The sequence below is a fragment of the Saimiri boliviensis genome, chromosome 10 (genome assembly GCF_048565385.1).
Source record: "Saimiri boliviensis isolate mSaiBol1 chromosome 10, mSaiBol1.pri, whole genome shotgun sequence".
NCBI classification, from domain to species: domain Eukaryota; kingdom Metazoa; phylum Chordata; class Mammalia; order Primates; family Cebidae; genus Saimiri; species Saimiri boliviensis.
The window spans coordinates 20,131,381-20,147,535 of NC_133458.1; the positions used below are offsets into that span (position 1 = coordinate 20,131,381).

The following is a 16,155-nucleotide window of genomic DNA, read 5'->3' on the forward strand; positions in this document are numbered from 1 at the left end:
TGTAGAATATATATGCAGTCTCAGCTCACTTGATATTGCACAATTTACCTTCCCAATAAGAATATTTATAAATCAGTAACTGAAAAGGCCCTGAACACTTATTTTAATAATCTCGGTATGATCAGCATCTGTTGGTTTAAGCTTTAAAGCCCCAGTTAACTTGGGAGATAGGAAAGGTTCCATTTTGACATCCTGTTGACAGTGCTAAATGACTCACTACATAAAAAGAAATCAAAAGAGAAACTTTCCATTCTTAGAACTGAAAATACTACTTACCGGTGTTTTCAAGACACTGCTAACGTGGTATTTATAGAATGATTTAGGACCGTAAATCCATTTATCAAGGGAAAAATGATCACATGCAAATAAGCAAAGCGTTCAATTTGATAAATTGGAAAAAGAATCCCAATGTAAAGAAAAAAGAAATCAGAAGGGTGAAAAATATAAAGATAATGAGAGAAATCAATGATAAGGAGAATAAAGCAGATAGAAGATGAACCGAGAATAAAATTTTAAAAAATTATCTGAAAAGATAAATAAGACAAAATTCTGAGAAGACTGATTTAAAAGAAAAAAGTACTGAAAACAGAAAGAAATATACTCACAGTGCTTTCCCTATATCATTCTTCCTCCAAGGTACTCAGAGCACTTTGTGCCAAGCGGCCCTTTCCCCTCCAAATTGCAACCGATCAGCATTTTCTCATGGTTTTAAACTTTAAAATAGTCTCTTAGATCCATCAATCTCCCTTTTCTTAGACAGACTGAGAGGCAATTAATATAAAGAGGATGAATTCGATTTCTGTCATTACTGGAACTGGTCGCATTTTTACCATAATTTTAAGGGAAGATATATATATGTCCACTTATATACAGATCCTGTAAGAAAGACTATAATTCCAAAATAGGATAAACTATGTGTATAGTGTCTTCAAAACCTGAAATATTTAAGAACCAATTTTGAAATGAATTGGTGAGAAGTGGTTGACTGACATGATCACTGCTAGGACCATAGTGATTTTGTCTTTAAGTTTAAAAAAATGTTTTCAGTGTCCAAGGAAGTTCTATTTAAAATAACATAATTCTGGAAATGTATTTGTTCTTATCATTAATAGTACTACCATGATTCATGACAAGACTATATTTAATTTGGCAGAAGATTAATAAGGAGGGAATTAGCTTAAATTTTTGCAGACCTAATCTATTTGAGTTGTAAGGAAGAATTTTGCCACTTGAGTATCTTTGAGATAAGAAAATTGACATGGAATGAAAACTGTGATATATTCTTCTTAAGTTTTCTTTGAGAAAAGGACAGACTTGCCTTTGGGTTAGATGGGTTAAGAGCAGGCAGGTAAAGGGGCTAGAAGACAATGCTTTTGTTTCTGAATCAGAATAGCCTTTTTCCAGTTCTTAGATTTTGTGGTTTGTGAGAAATCCCCAAATGACTGAAAGAGGTGTAATTTTTCTCAGTGTCCCCAAGCCCTAAGCCTGAAGGAACTAAAATGGACTGTCACACAAATAATATCTTGCTACTAGACTAAGACACAGGGGAAACAGTGTAGTGAAACCACACATGGGGCAGATATTCAATCCGGATAACTGTGTCTAGGCAGGTATCTGCTACCGGATCAGCTACGCAGGGCTAATGGGTTTTTATGATTGGCAGGGGATTTCTGTCAAAAAGAAAAGATAATGCTATCAAATGTTTAACTATAATGTGTCAGGTCTGATTTGTGATTTCATCTGAATCCTAAGAAATAGGGTAAACAATTCAGTTAATCATTTATTAAACAAATCAATGTGGTGCACCTTCAGTGACTGAAGTCAGGCACTGGAGATAGGAAACTAAATAATAAGTAATTATTGACCTTGAAGAGCTTGTATTTAAAGGGGAAATATTACACAAACCAAATTTTACAGTTTCCACTAATAAGTGCCATTATGGATATATGCCTAGAGTGTTCTGGAAACAAGAAGAAATAGAATTTGCTTTTTTTAAGATTTAACTTTTTACTCTTACATAGAAAAGATGAATATTTAAAGAATTAATGAACATTTCAACTTCAAGTAAAAAATAGGCTTATTAGGGGTTCTATGTGTATTTTCTTCATTTTTTACATATGAACAGATAAGTAGTTGTTCTTTTCATTGTGTAAACCAGAAATGTCATTCAAATAATGGAAAACACTCAATGATAGTTTAACATCCCTGTATGTTATGTGTGCTTAAGGAAATTTGGACAACTAAGAAATTATTTGGAGATCTCAAAAGACTTAATAATACTTTAAACTGAAAAACTGGCCTTTATAGTAAACTCTGCAATTTTGAATCACTATATCAAGAAGATAAAGCCCGGAAACTTCCTTTGTTCTGAAAATTCAGATGTTCCAGGCTGATTATGGGAGGAATAACTTTATTCCCCCCTGGTCCTCGATTACTTTCTTTATTCATTTTCTTTTGGGAACATTAGGTTACAGCCTGAACCTAATAAAAAGGGTAATTGTGCTTATTGTGAAAGCTTCAAGTTCTCAACAGGAAGACAGACTGTTGCACAGAGATTTTGATTTTGGAAATACTCTTTGAGCTTCACAATCAGATAAGCGGGAGAAAATTAATCTTCTTAGTGGAATGCAGGTTTTGCTGAAATATATCTTAGAGATGAAATTGGTGCTGTCAGGATAAAGATGGCTCCTGGCATCTGTTTCGCTGAGATAGTTGGGTCCCCTACCTTTGGCATCTCTGCTTACCTTTGACTGGTCTCAATCTTGCTCACCCTGGATAATCATTCCAGCTGGAAAAATACAGGATAGCTGACATATGTCTTCCTTTCTTCTTCTTTTTCTTCTCGACTTACCTCAAGTTGTTACTGTATTTGGCAAGCACAGAATAACACTATTTCTATATGTGCGTAAAATATTTGATAAGAGATTTTGCTTTGTTACTTTTATAATTGTTTGTCAATCAGTTCTGCCTATGGAGGCCCTAAACCACTTGGAGAAATGGACTTAATCTTTCCAAGTTCAGTTAGAGTCAGAACAGAATTCCTTGTGCACCAGATCTTTTTTGACTGAAATTGAAAGAAAAAAAAAACAAACTTACTTTAATATAAACATCCATTTTATTTGAAATAATCCCAAGAAATTCTAGCTTTCTACTGCTGTGAGTTCCAAGTTTTGCCAATGATTAGAGCATGAGGAAATATTAGTGTTAAGTGGGTCTCTCTTTTCACTTGTAAAAGCTGGTGGCCATATCTGTTCACACTTCAGGAATACTGTGGATGTGAGGCAGTATTGATTGAACCCTCTTTAAAGCATCTGAGTACCTTGGATGACCACACTGTGCATGCCTCCCTCTGTTTCTATAGCACTTGGCCCCATACCTAGAATAGTAGGCATTCAACAGGCAGGCTTTTTGGATGAATGGAAGGATGTTCCATTCATAGAACATCCCTTGATAGAAAAGGTGCTCTGTCAAACCAATAGATACGTGTCTATTTATATTGCTATACTAAACCAGGTGTTTATCAAATTAAAATAATAGTGATAATAACAAAATAGTATGTAAAATGTTGGCTATTTTTGTTAGGCTGTAGATTCCATTTATATATTTCAAATTTGAATATAAATATGCTTGATCCAAAGAATACACAGCTCAAAATAATAAAGACCCACTTGAATGCCTGACTTGGGAAATGTTGGTATTTTACAAGCAAGAAAGTAAAAGGGAAGTGTGGTGGATATAGGAAGTTGTAGGCATGGTTGGTGAGCACAGTGGTAGGTAGAGTAGCAAGGATTTTCCAGGCACTCACCTCCAGAATAACCTGTTGGTCCATTTGCTGCATTCTCCAACTTCTACCAGCACTCTTATTTTCTCAATGTGTCTGCCTCAGGTGAATACTTTGATCAAACAAATCTAAAGTATGAAAGAGTGATCATTTTGAAATTTTTTTAAAAAAAATATTTGCCTGTGAATCTCAGGTTGCTGGGATGTACCATGTTCAGCATGGGGTTGAGGGATATGAGAGGGATACCATATTACTACTGGAAATGGTGGTGGTGGGGAGTTACATAGGGTGTGGGGCTTCTTTGAGGTACTTCTGGGGCCCTCTGAAACCCCAGCTTTAAGATCAGAACAAGAGATACTTCAACACTATGGTAGCATTACTTCTTTGGAATTCAGGGAGCTGGAAAGCACATTTCCCCTCTTTTCTAACTTTTCTGGATGATTGTGCCAAGCATCATGCAAAAGAACAATAATCCTCTAACAGTTTTCTCCAATACTCTGTGAGAGGTTGGTCTTACTCCATGACTCCCTTAAAATTTCCTTAAATGTGGGAATGAAATGTTATAAGTTATAATGTTATAAGTTAAGTACCTCCCACAGCTCTTGGAATAGAGTTAAGTACATAGCAGTGCTTAATATCCAACCCTGGAGTAATTGAATTATTCTTACAGAGTCTGTCGAGCCCAATTTAATTTCTTGTTCTCAATATTACTATGATTAATCTGCATTTATTTTATTTTATTTTTTCACAGAGCTTCTTGAACTGATATATAACTGAGAAACTCTTTTGTCCTTAGACACATTAAAGTCGAGAGGAAGCAGACACTGTTGAGATTCTGTTCCCACCCTCTCCTGAGAAGGGCAGGGTGGAAGGAGATGTTGTCGGGAAAGCTTCTGGGGTATGTTACAGTTATCTTCAGAGGTGCCAAACCAGCTTCCAACCCTGCCTAGTTTTGTCTTCCATTTTCTAAATCTGGGACCAGAAGCCCTTATTTGGATTTCCTAAAAATAACTAGCTGTGGCTGAGCCCTTACTCAATTACCGCAAGGGAGATATTGCATATCCTGGATCACGAGATAAGTGAGGTGCTTCGCTTATAAGCCCCATGTGCTAAGACTAAACGTGGCTCTCATGTGATTTGCCTTCACAATCCAGAGCTCCCTCATGTTTCAACTTATGCTTAAAATGAAAAATAAAAGTCCACATTGACAAAATCCAGATGGATTATGTCTCAACAGAAGCTGTTGGCCAGGGTTCCCAGAGTCACTAGGATAAAGCCGGCGGCTTGGCTTTTTCTAAAGGGTACTTCCTCCTGGCTCTCTGGGTACGTCTCCGTTGGCTGGATTTTAGAACAATGTGCCTTTTCTATTTCTTCACCCCTTTTTTTAGAAAGTGGGCTGGCAACTATATTGCAGAGACTGATTTCTAAAGGGAAGCCACCATCCTTTATTTCTTCACAACTGCGCTGGGTTTCTTTCATTTTTCATTTCCTCTTCAGAATGCTAAAATTCGATGGCCACATTGTCAGGATGAATAAGCTTGTTACATATTATTTTCTCCAGCTCCATCTCTTTATTTCATCTATTTCTCTTCTGTGTCCACTGTCCAGTTTTGCTCATTCTTCCTCAGTCTCTCCACCCATGGATTTCAAACGCCTTTGCCCTCATTTAAAAATGAGCAGTTCTTCAAAATTAACAGTAGGTGGCAGTAAAATTTCAAACTCAAAAAGACATTCAGGAGACTCAGCAAACTAAGGAGGGTATACAGAAGGTATGAAACTAAATGCTAAAGGTAAAACAGTGTTATTTTGTTTTTTTAAATTAGTTTTTAAACTTCTTCTTAATTGACTAATTGTATTTACTGTGTACAACATGATTTTTTAAAGTACATATACATTGTTGAATGACTGAATCTGGTTGATTAATGAATGCATTATGTCGCACAGTTATTTTTATGGTAAGAACATTTAATACGCAGTCTCTTTCCATTTTTTAAGAATATGTTATATCATTATTAACCAAAGTCACCAAGTTGTACAATGCATCTCTTGAACTGCGTCTACTGAACTGTAATTATGTGGCTTTTGACTAATACCTCCCCAACCTCAACAGTGCTATTTTCTAAAAGCCAAATATAGGTAAATATAGAAATCTATTTTAAAAAAACAACAACAAGATATTTCAAGCACAGCTTACATGGGGGTCATCAGGGCATATATTTAGTTAGGAGAGCCTTAAAAGACTGGGAAATTATGATACTAAAGGGAATCGGTAGAAATGTGTATCAAATGAAGAACTCACCAACCAGCCTTTATTAAATTTACACGCTGGAAATTATTTCCTTCCATCCACATCAATGTTCATCTCTGCCTTCTTTCTTCCATTTTTCTCTTTCTACTCCTCTTCCCTCTGAGGGTCGTGAGTGTTACCTCTGAGGCGGCTTGGCATTCCCTGAATGGGTTTGCGACCACTTGAATAGAGAATGTGTTTGTCTGTCTCTCGTTTCAATGCCACTCTGTGTGATTGCTGTGACTTTCATCTCGCATCTCATTCTCGCCTGCTTTCTTTCACTGTATGTCCTTTGTTCACTGTCTTAAGAGAAATATTCATAATTAGAAGGACCAAAATCAAAACAAAGAGAGAATTATGTAGTCGAGGGAGATTCTCAGTGCTGTGGGATTTCTGGTCCTATTTTACCTAATTAGAGATGCTTTCAGGCTAGAGTGATTGTGGTGAAGATGTCACTTAGATCCATGGTCTCGCTCTTTCTCCCTCAGGTCCTCCAAATGACGTAATAGACCTGGTAGACTAGTTCTCCAGGATAGGCAATGCGCCCTTGAGAGATGCTCAAGGGAAGAAAGCCGTTGCTCAGAGATGATCATCTGCAGCCACGCTTTCACAGCACAGTAAATCATACCTTGGCTTACTTGCTTTAAATGAAGATTTTTGTCCACCAACAGTTTTAGGAAATAAATGGAATTTGTGTAGCATTACCACTTCATGGCAAAACCGAAGAAAAACAAAGATGATGTTTCTGCAGTGGTGATGCAGACCCTTGAAATGTGCCTGCAGGGAATACCCAACGGGGAAATCAGTTTTCATTTGGGACTATGTAGGAGTTTAACAGAGAGCAAGCAAAATGGCTCAAGAAGCAGGGAAGAAGGTCAAACCTGGTGTAGTCTGACCAGGCATGAACATTCTTGCATGCTCACCACAGGAAAAAGGTGTGAGCACATGATGGCAGACGGTTCTATACAGGACAGACTAGATAAGGAGATGAAGACTAAGGAGGGTATAGAGAAAGTATGGAATTGTAAATGCTAAAGGTGAAACAGTGTTATTTTGTTTTTTTATTCCACCCAACTGTGAGAAAGGTCAGTGAAAAAGTCCAGGAAACTCTCAGGGCTGTGATCAGGAGAGGGGCAAATAAACAAAAGAAAATGACTCAAAGGAGAGAGAATGAACATTCCAAGTTGATAGAAAGAGCTTCTCTGTCTCTTCCTGAGTAGGATGGATGATCACCTGATGTTTATAGAAAGTAGTGTTTTCGCTGTGGTTCTCATCCCCAAAGCTGGACGGTAAAGAGGAAAGACAGGTATAAAAGGAAATTTAATAAAACACACATATAGTGAGTTGTTTTCAGTGTGTGGACGTGTGTGCTGCTTTGTTCCCTGACAAGGACTTCACAATAAGGACTGGTGGTCTTATTTGTAGTGTGCTGTGTAGGGTGTAGAGGGTGCATGGTGTCTAGCTTGCCCTGGCATTTCGACTTTGTTCCCTATTGTTATTGCAGGACGGTAACCAGAAAATGAAGGCGCCTTGGCTATTCAGTCAGGCCTGTGAAGTGGCTAAATATCTCCCACCTCTTCTACTCCATCCATAGTCTGTGGTCCTAGGGAAGTATCCCACTGCAGAGTGTTTTTAGAATATGAATCTCTGCTCTTGTACCTATTCAGATTCTGCTTTCACACCTGTCCTGTGTGTTTATCTTAAGCTCACCTCTATGTGCTGGCCCCATCCCTTGGCCAACTCCCCACCAGGTGATGGTTTAGAAGTGCTAAGTAGAAGGTATATGTGTTAGGGACACTGGGAATAGAGATAGACATTCATTTGTAGATGATTCTTTACAGAAAGTTAAGAGTCCCATGTAGATGCATCCCCCGTGTTTATCTAAGCTACCCTCTGTTCTTTAAGAGAGACTCTAAAATGGATAGTCTGTTGACATCCTATCTCCAAGGAAGGAAATAATGTAGCCATTCTGAGGAACGACCAAGTAGGAAAGCCATGGGTGCTTTTTAGTTAAAGTCATGAGATGAAAACAAATAAGCAAGGAAGCAACAACAACAACAACAACAACAGCAAAATATGCATAGGGGCTAACAAAATAGAAAGAAAGAAAACAGGGCAGTATTATTCAGATAAAAGGATATTGTGTTAGGATGAGCTTGTAAGTTCTGAGCATTCCATGCAGCTTATCAAGAAAATGTACATGTCTAAAATCTATTGCAGAGTATAATATTATACCAGACGTAGAGACTTAAATAGCTGTGACACCCATTATTTCAGTTCCAGGTTTATTGACTAAAAATGATAAAAGATCATAAGGGGTGTAATACTTTTTAAAGACCTTTGGCTTCTCAAATACAATACTCATTTGCTTTTTTCTATTGCTCTTTGCTGGTGGAAAACTGTGCACAATTTTCATGTCCTTAAGCCTCGTCATCGATCTACTTGAAAGATAAGAGGCTTTGAAGGAAAATTTGTGGATTGAAGGCAATCTAAAAAAAGTATCTTTGAGTTTCTTAGAGATTGTTTGTGTCTCAGTGATAATAAAGTCTAGGTAGAGTGCTGTCTAATGCAGTAGCCACTAGCCAATAAGTGCTGAATGTCTTGTTCCCTGATTTGTGGTATCTCTCTATATTAATCTAATAAAATGATTCATTCGAAGATATTATAGCTATGTTTAGTTGGGTTGATTTTATATATTCAGACTTCCATGGCAACACCTCTGTTCCAGAGGAACAAACTCATTTTCCTGGGAACCTGGAGACTTGTTGGAAGCTGACTGCCTCAAACACAGATTTCTGTTTTGTCTTTTTGTTGTGGTTGTTACTTGTGACTTTAAGAATTCGACCAGGTGCGGTGGCTCACGCCTATAATCCCAGCACTTTGGGAGGCCAAGGCGGGTGGATCACGAGGTCAAGAGATCGAGACCATCTTGGTCAACAAGGTGAAACCCCGTCTCTACTAAAAATACAAAAATTAGCCGGGCGTGGTGGTGCACGCCTGTAGTCCCAGCTACTCGGGAGGCTGAGGCAGGAGAATTGCTTGAACCCAGGAGGTGGAGGTTGCGGTGAGCTGAGATCATGCCATTGCACTCCAGCCTGGGTAACAACAGCGAAACTCTGTCTCAAAAAAAAAAAAAAAAAAAAAAAGAATTCAAGGGACTTTTGCTTTTGGATCCATAATATGACTGTGCTGGTTTCAGTATGAAAATATTTTAATTTTACCAGTTAAATTACATAATTTTCCAACTAAAATAGCATTCTGTTTTCCCAGAGCTTCCCTTATTTTCAGGTTTCCCTGTGTATCCTAGTTTGAAAAGTCATCTTTATTTTAGAGACAATATGGATATTCTCATAAGCTGGTTAAACGTTGGGAAGGATACTTTCACCAACAAATATTCAGATCAAGACTCATGGAAGAGTAATTCAAAGTAAAATGTATATACATATATGTATTTATTTGTATTTATAATTATAACTATACATTATCCTTTTTTTTTTGAGTCGGAGTTTCACTCTTGCCATCCAAACCAGAGTGCAATCGTGCGACCTTGTCTCACTGCAACCTTTGCCTCCCAGTTTCAAGCGATTCTCCTGCCTCAGCTTCCTGAGTAGCTGGGATTACAGGCACATGCCACTATGCCTGGCTAATTTTTTTTTTTTTTAGTAGAGACAGGCTTTCATCATGTTGGCCAGGTTGGTCTCAAACTCCTGATCTCAAGTAATCTTCCCACCTTGGCCTCCCAAAGTGCTAGGATTGCAGGCATGAGCCACCATGGCCAGCTATTATTCTAATTCTTTAAAAATAATTTTTACATTGACATAAAATTATTATGTATTGTATATGACACGATGTTGTGAAGCATATGTAACTGTTAATTATGTAGCTAATTAACATATGCATTACCATGCCTAGTTATAAATTTTGTTGGGAGTGCACTTAGCGTCTACTCTCTTAGTGTTTTTTAAGAATGCAATGCATCATCCTTAACTCTAGTCAGCATGCTATAAAATAAATCTCTTGAACTTATTCTTCCTATCTAACAGGAACTTTGTTTACTTTGATGAGCATCTCTCCCATCTCTCTCTCCCTCAAATGCCCAGCCTCTGGTAACCTCCATTTCACTCTCTACTTTTGTGAAATGAACATTTTAGATTCTACATGAGTGAGATCATGCAGTGTTTGTCTTTCTCTCCCTGGCTTGTTTGGCTTAACATAATATCCTTCAGGTTCATTCATGTTGTTGCAAATGATAGGATTTCCTTCTTTTTATGGCTGACTAGAATTTCATTGTATATATATAACACATTTTCTTTATCCATTTGTACACTGAATGACACTTAGGTTGATTCCATATCTTGCCTCTTCGGAATTGTGCTTTAATAAATGTGGGAGTGTAGCTATCTCTTCGGCATGCTGATTTCACATTCTTTTAATATTTACTGAGTAGTGGGATTCCTGAATCATATGATAGTTCTGTTTTTTTAAAATCTATTTTGAGGAACCTTCATATTACGTAGGTTGTTTCTTTGCTCTGGGGATTGTTTCCTTTGCTGTGTAAGTTTTTGAATATCAGGTAATCCCATATCTGTATTTTTGCTTTTGTTGCCTATAATTTTGAGGTTATGTCCAAAAATATCATTGCCCAGACTGATGTAATGGAGCCTTTCCCTGTTTTCTTCTAGCAGTTTCATGGTTTTGGGACTTATATTTAAGTCTTTAATCTACTTTGAGTTGATTTTTGCACATGGTGTGCAGTAAGAGTCTAATTATATTTTTCTGCATGTAGATATCTGCTTTTCCCGACACTGTTTATTAAAAAAGACTCCCCTGCCGGGCACGGTGACCCAAGCCTGTAATCCTAGCACTTTGGGAGGCCGAGGTGGGTGGATCACGAGGTCAAGAAATCGAGACCATCCTGGTCAACATGGTGAAACCCTGTCTCTATTAAAAATACAAAAAAAATTAGCTGGGCATGGTGGCACATGCCTGTAATCCCAGCTACTCAGGAGGCTGAGGCAGGAGAATTGCCTGAACCCAGGAGGTGGAGGTTGCGTTGAGCCGAGATTGTGCCATTGCACTCCAGCCTGGGTAATGAGCAAAAATTCCGTCTCAAAAAAAAAAAAAAAAAAAAAGACTCCCCTTTCCTTATTATGTATATTATGTTGGCTGTAAACATACAGATTTATTTCTGGGCTCTCTATCCTGTTCCATTGTTCTATTTGTCTGTTTTTATGCCAGTGTCGTGCTGATTTGGTTACTATAGCTTTGTAAAATATTTTGAAGTTAGGTAGTGTGATGTCTCCAGCTTTGTTCTTTTTGTTCTAGATTGCTTTGGCTATTCAGGGTCTTTTGTGGTTTCATTCAAATTTTAAGACTGTTTCTTCTAATCTGTGAAGAATGTCTTTGGTATTTTTATAGGAATTACGTCTCTAGGTTGCTTAAAATATAAACGTTTTAACAATATTAATTATTTTAATTCATGAGCATGAGCTGTCTTTCCATTTATTTGTATCTTTTTCAATTTGTTTCATCAATGTTTCATATCTTAATATATTTTTAATTATTATTTATCTTCTCTTAATCTTCTTTTTCCAGTGCAGTGGTATCATAGCGGAAAAAAGCCACAGTTTCTTTAATAACAACTAGTTCAAAGGCTCTGGGCAGACTTTTGCTCTTTTCACCTCCCTGTAACTATTTCTTGATCATTTTTCTTCTTTAAGTTTACATTTCACAGACACTCTATTTACCCCTCCTTCCCCCCCTTCCCCCTTATCCCCTTCCCCCCTTCTTTTCCTTCCTTCCATGTCTAAATTTCATGGAGATTTATTAGTAATTTTTATCTGCTTCATCCATCATCTTTTTAGTGTGTTCTTTGCCTATGTTTTGTTTTCTCCTCTGGTATGTGTGCATAGATGTCATGCTGGTTCTTTTTCCATTATTACTTGTACTATTTGCATTGGGTGAGGTTTTTTTTTTTTTTTTTTTTTGGAGCTGGATGGATGATTGGGCTTAGTGATTTGGTGTGCTGCTCTAAGTTTGACTTTCTCTCTGTTATCTTCAAGCTTTTTCTTAGCAGCGCCCTCTTCTAGGTTTGGTTCTACTTCTGACTAGCAGGACACCGTGGCTTAAAGTGGAAGGCTTTCTGACATAGGTTTCCTTGTGCATAAAATAGTTTATATCTCTTTAGCTGACTAAAATAAAAATTCTCTGTTTCTCTAAAAATTAGCCCTATTTTTACTGTACTCAGTAGCTCTTCTTCATGTATGATGGTTTGGACTTATAAATATCTAGTTTAGTCAAAGAGGGTATTTCCTTTACTGTTTCTCATCTTCCCTGTCATTTTCCATGGGTTTCAAAAAAATTGAAGAACAGAGAAATTTTTTTCTGTATTACTAACATGGAAGTTTTTCAGTCATAGTCTTTAACTTAACCTCTGCCTTTTAATTTGTTGTCTTGTTCTTTTATGGTTCAGTCTCAAACTGCCTGCCCAAACTGTGTGACTTCTCTGCCTTGCAAGCTTGCTCCATTTAGTTTAGAAGGTAAATTGCAAGCACTTCACAGGGGCCCCGCGTGCCTTGTATGAAATGGCCCTTGCCACTTACTTCCCAGGTCGTTGCTCTTATTCCTCCCTTACATTGTAGCAATACCGAGTTACTTGTATATCTGATAGGATTCTATGCAATTTCACATCTGTGCAATTTTTTGCTGTTCTGCCTGGAGTTCTTCTCCTTCTTACTTACCTAATACAATCCTCTTTTTTCTTCAGACCCGGTTCAGATGATTCTTGCTTCTCAAAGCTTTTTTTCACACTTTTTGTACCGAATCAATCTCTCTGTCCTCTGTGCTGCCTCTTTAACTTCATGGATATTTTGATCATTATATATTTTTTACATTATAATCAATCATTTGTTTAGGTATTTTTCTTTTTCACTAGATTATGAGTTCCCTGAAATTGTTCTTTGTGTCTCCATCACTTGGCACATGGCCTGGTAACAACAGGGTCTCAAGTAATAAATTGAATCAACACGAATGGAGAGATTCAAACCTGAATAATAATGATTTAGACTTAATAGGAGAAATGTTTTTCAATGCATGGCTTGAATTTTTGTTTTGTTTTATTTTGTTGCCTTTGAACAAAATGTAAAAAGTATCAAAATAAATAAAAACAAGGCAGAAACAAATATAAAATATTCTATAGCTAAAGGACCCATGATCAGAAAAGAAGTGAAAAGGAGAGATGTAGGAATGCTGGTAATAGTTTACACTGTGAGGGCAGGGCTTGCTCCAAGATAAAGTATACATAGAGGAAAAATAAGCAGTCTGGGATAAAACCACATGTCTTTCAGGTGTGGTGAGAAGAATAACCAGGGAGCCTTCCTGCATTGCATGCCTCCATTGTCAGGTTTAAGAAGATTATCTGTTCCTGGGATTCAACCTCTATTGTTAAAATAACTACTTATATTGCTAATTTCAGAATATTTCTTCTTTTCTGAGCTAAATTTCTTTTTCTTTCTTTTTTGAGACAGAGTTTTACTCTTGTTACCCAGGCTGGAGTGCAGTGGCATGACCTCGGCTCACTGTAACCCCTGCCTTCCAGGTTCAAGCAATTCTCCTGCCTCAACTTCCCAAGTAGCTGGGATTACAGGGGCCTGCCACCAAGCTCAGCTAATTTTTGTATTTTCGGTAGAGACAGAGTTTCACCATGTTGGCCAGGGTGGTGTTGAACTCCTGACCTCAGGTGATCCACCCATGAGCTAACTCTTCATGCCCATTTCCAGCAATAATGGATGATGTGCACATCTCAGTAGTACAATGCAGTAACTTGTTTTGGTGAAAGGTGAAATACTGAGTGAGGATGGAAATACTCCATATGTCTTAAAATTCCATAAAGCCAGGCATATGGGAGACATTAAACGTGGAAACTCAACATGACTAATTTTCACAAAACACTCTGAAATTGATATTTTTTATCCACTGCCTGGACATACAGCAGAATGCATCCCCTTGGGACTCTAACGGAGCCATCTGGAATTTTTCAAATTTAATATCAATACTTTGATTTTGCAGAAAGACAGCAAAGACCCTGCTTCACAAGCTCTCCACCTGAGACATTCAGTTGTCCTTTGGCATGAATTTTGTTTTGTTCCCTTAGCTCTGTGACAGATTAATTGCAAACAGTCCAAGACACATTTTTACTTACTTCTCATTGGCAAACACCAGGAGGAAAGATGCTTCCCTGTGACTGACTCTATTATGACCTAAGCAGCTGAAGGAATTAGCTCATCTTCTTTAAAATATATGTGTTTTTTAGATTCAGCTTCTAATTTCATTTCACCTCTCATTCAATACTTGCCTCCCGCCTTTGTTTTTCCTAATTATTGAAGGAAAGTATGGGCGTCTCTGCTTCTGGGTACTTTTGATGTCCTTTGGCTCTGAGAGTGTCCACATTATAACCAAATAGAACTTCAAGCACATTCTCTAGGACTCTTCCTTGCAGCTGGCCTAGGAGCAGGCAAACTTGCCTTAAAGATGGTTTAACAGTAACATGATGACTTTTTGGGAAGCTCCAGAATGTGTCAGTTTGAATATCAGTGTAATGGGACTGAGGTTAATTCAACTCAACAAATTTTAACTAAGGGCTCACTTGTTCTAAACAAGATATAGTCTTAGTTTCACAAGGGTTCCAACCCAGTGAGAAAGGCCAGTGTGTGGGTAATACAAAAGAAGGGAATCCAATAGGAAGATAAATCAGTCCTACCCAGGGAGGCCAAGTGGTGTTTCTTGAACAGTGTTGACCTAGGGATTGTGGTAGGTAGGTTTTCACTCACCACTCCCCATATTCATCTCCCAGAAGCTAATTTCCTTTCCACCAAATCTTGGCATTCTGTGGTTTTCATGCGAAAGTCTACTTTAAGAGGCTTGCTCAGTTGAAATACAATTGATACTTTGCCACTCATTGAGGTTTAAGGCTTTTTCTCCATTGCCACTGTGTCTTTATACTTCACTGTTCCCTCACATAATAAACAGTAATATTACTAACCAGTAGATAAAATCATATCAAGCATCCCAAAATAGCTAAAAATTAGCTTCAACCATTTGTGCATTGACTGAATAATGATTTTTGCCCTGACATTTATCTTCATGTCTCATAAATATTAGTTCTAATAATTAGCAGCTTTATTGCCAAACTCTTGAGTTTATCTTTGGTCATTTCCCTGCTGTGGACTTCATTGAGCCAATCATTCAGAGAAAAAGACTCCTTCAAAATAGGGGAAGTATACTATATCTTGCCTTTCCCTTCATAATTTCAATAACTCTGAATATAATATCATATGTTTCTCTTTCTCCCCAGAAAAGAATAAATGTGAGTGAAAGTTGGAGTCTTCAAGCTGGAGGTGAATTCATCTCCAAGCTTAGGTCTATATTGCCGAAAGTATTGCCATTAGTAGTCAACTGAGAGGAAGCAAGCCTTTTAGGGTTGATAGGATTTTTCATTTGAGATCTGGTTACCATAATTAGAGTAGAACTCACATATAGTTTGCAGAAGTTGTTGATTTCCAAAAGTTCTGTGGAACCCCAGTGGTTACCTTCTTGTGTCATGCTGTTTCTTGCAGGTTCTGAGACATAGGGCAGCAATTAGAGGGTCAGCTCACTCAAACTTTAAATTCCACGAAGAGTGGAAACAAAAACTAGTAATAATAAGGATGCCTACTGTTCCTTTTATCTCAGACTCAATTTATACCATTCAAGTAGATCTCTTTGTATTGACAGATACCCAATTTAGCTAGTGCTTTTTTTTTTTTTTTTTTTTTTTTTTTTTTTTTTTTTTTTTAATATATCCCTGACATTTACACTGGATGCTTGTCCTTGGGCACCACACATCAGAGGATTTCATCTATATTATATTTCTATGAGGTCTCTTTTTTGTGTGGTAAATCTAGACTTAGCTAAGTTTTTGCAGCCTTAGGGCACCATGCATAGACTGACATTTTAGTAACCTGTAACATCCAACCAATCCAGGTAAGGGTTGGGGGCTGTGGATTGAAATATACCATTGCAGTCAACACATTAATTACACTGTCTACTA

General features: G+C 37.5%; 1 protein-coding gene across 6 annotated transcripts in view; it reads left to right on the plus strand.

The window, feature by feature from the left end:
* DGKI (diacylglycerol kinase iota) overlaps window positions 1-16,155 on the plus strand; it is a 468,091-nt gene that overhangs the window by 403,512 nt on the left and 48,424 nt on the right. The gene's annotated exons all lie outside the window — the stretch shown is intronic.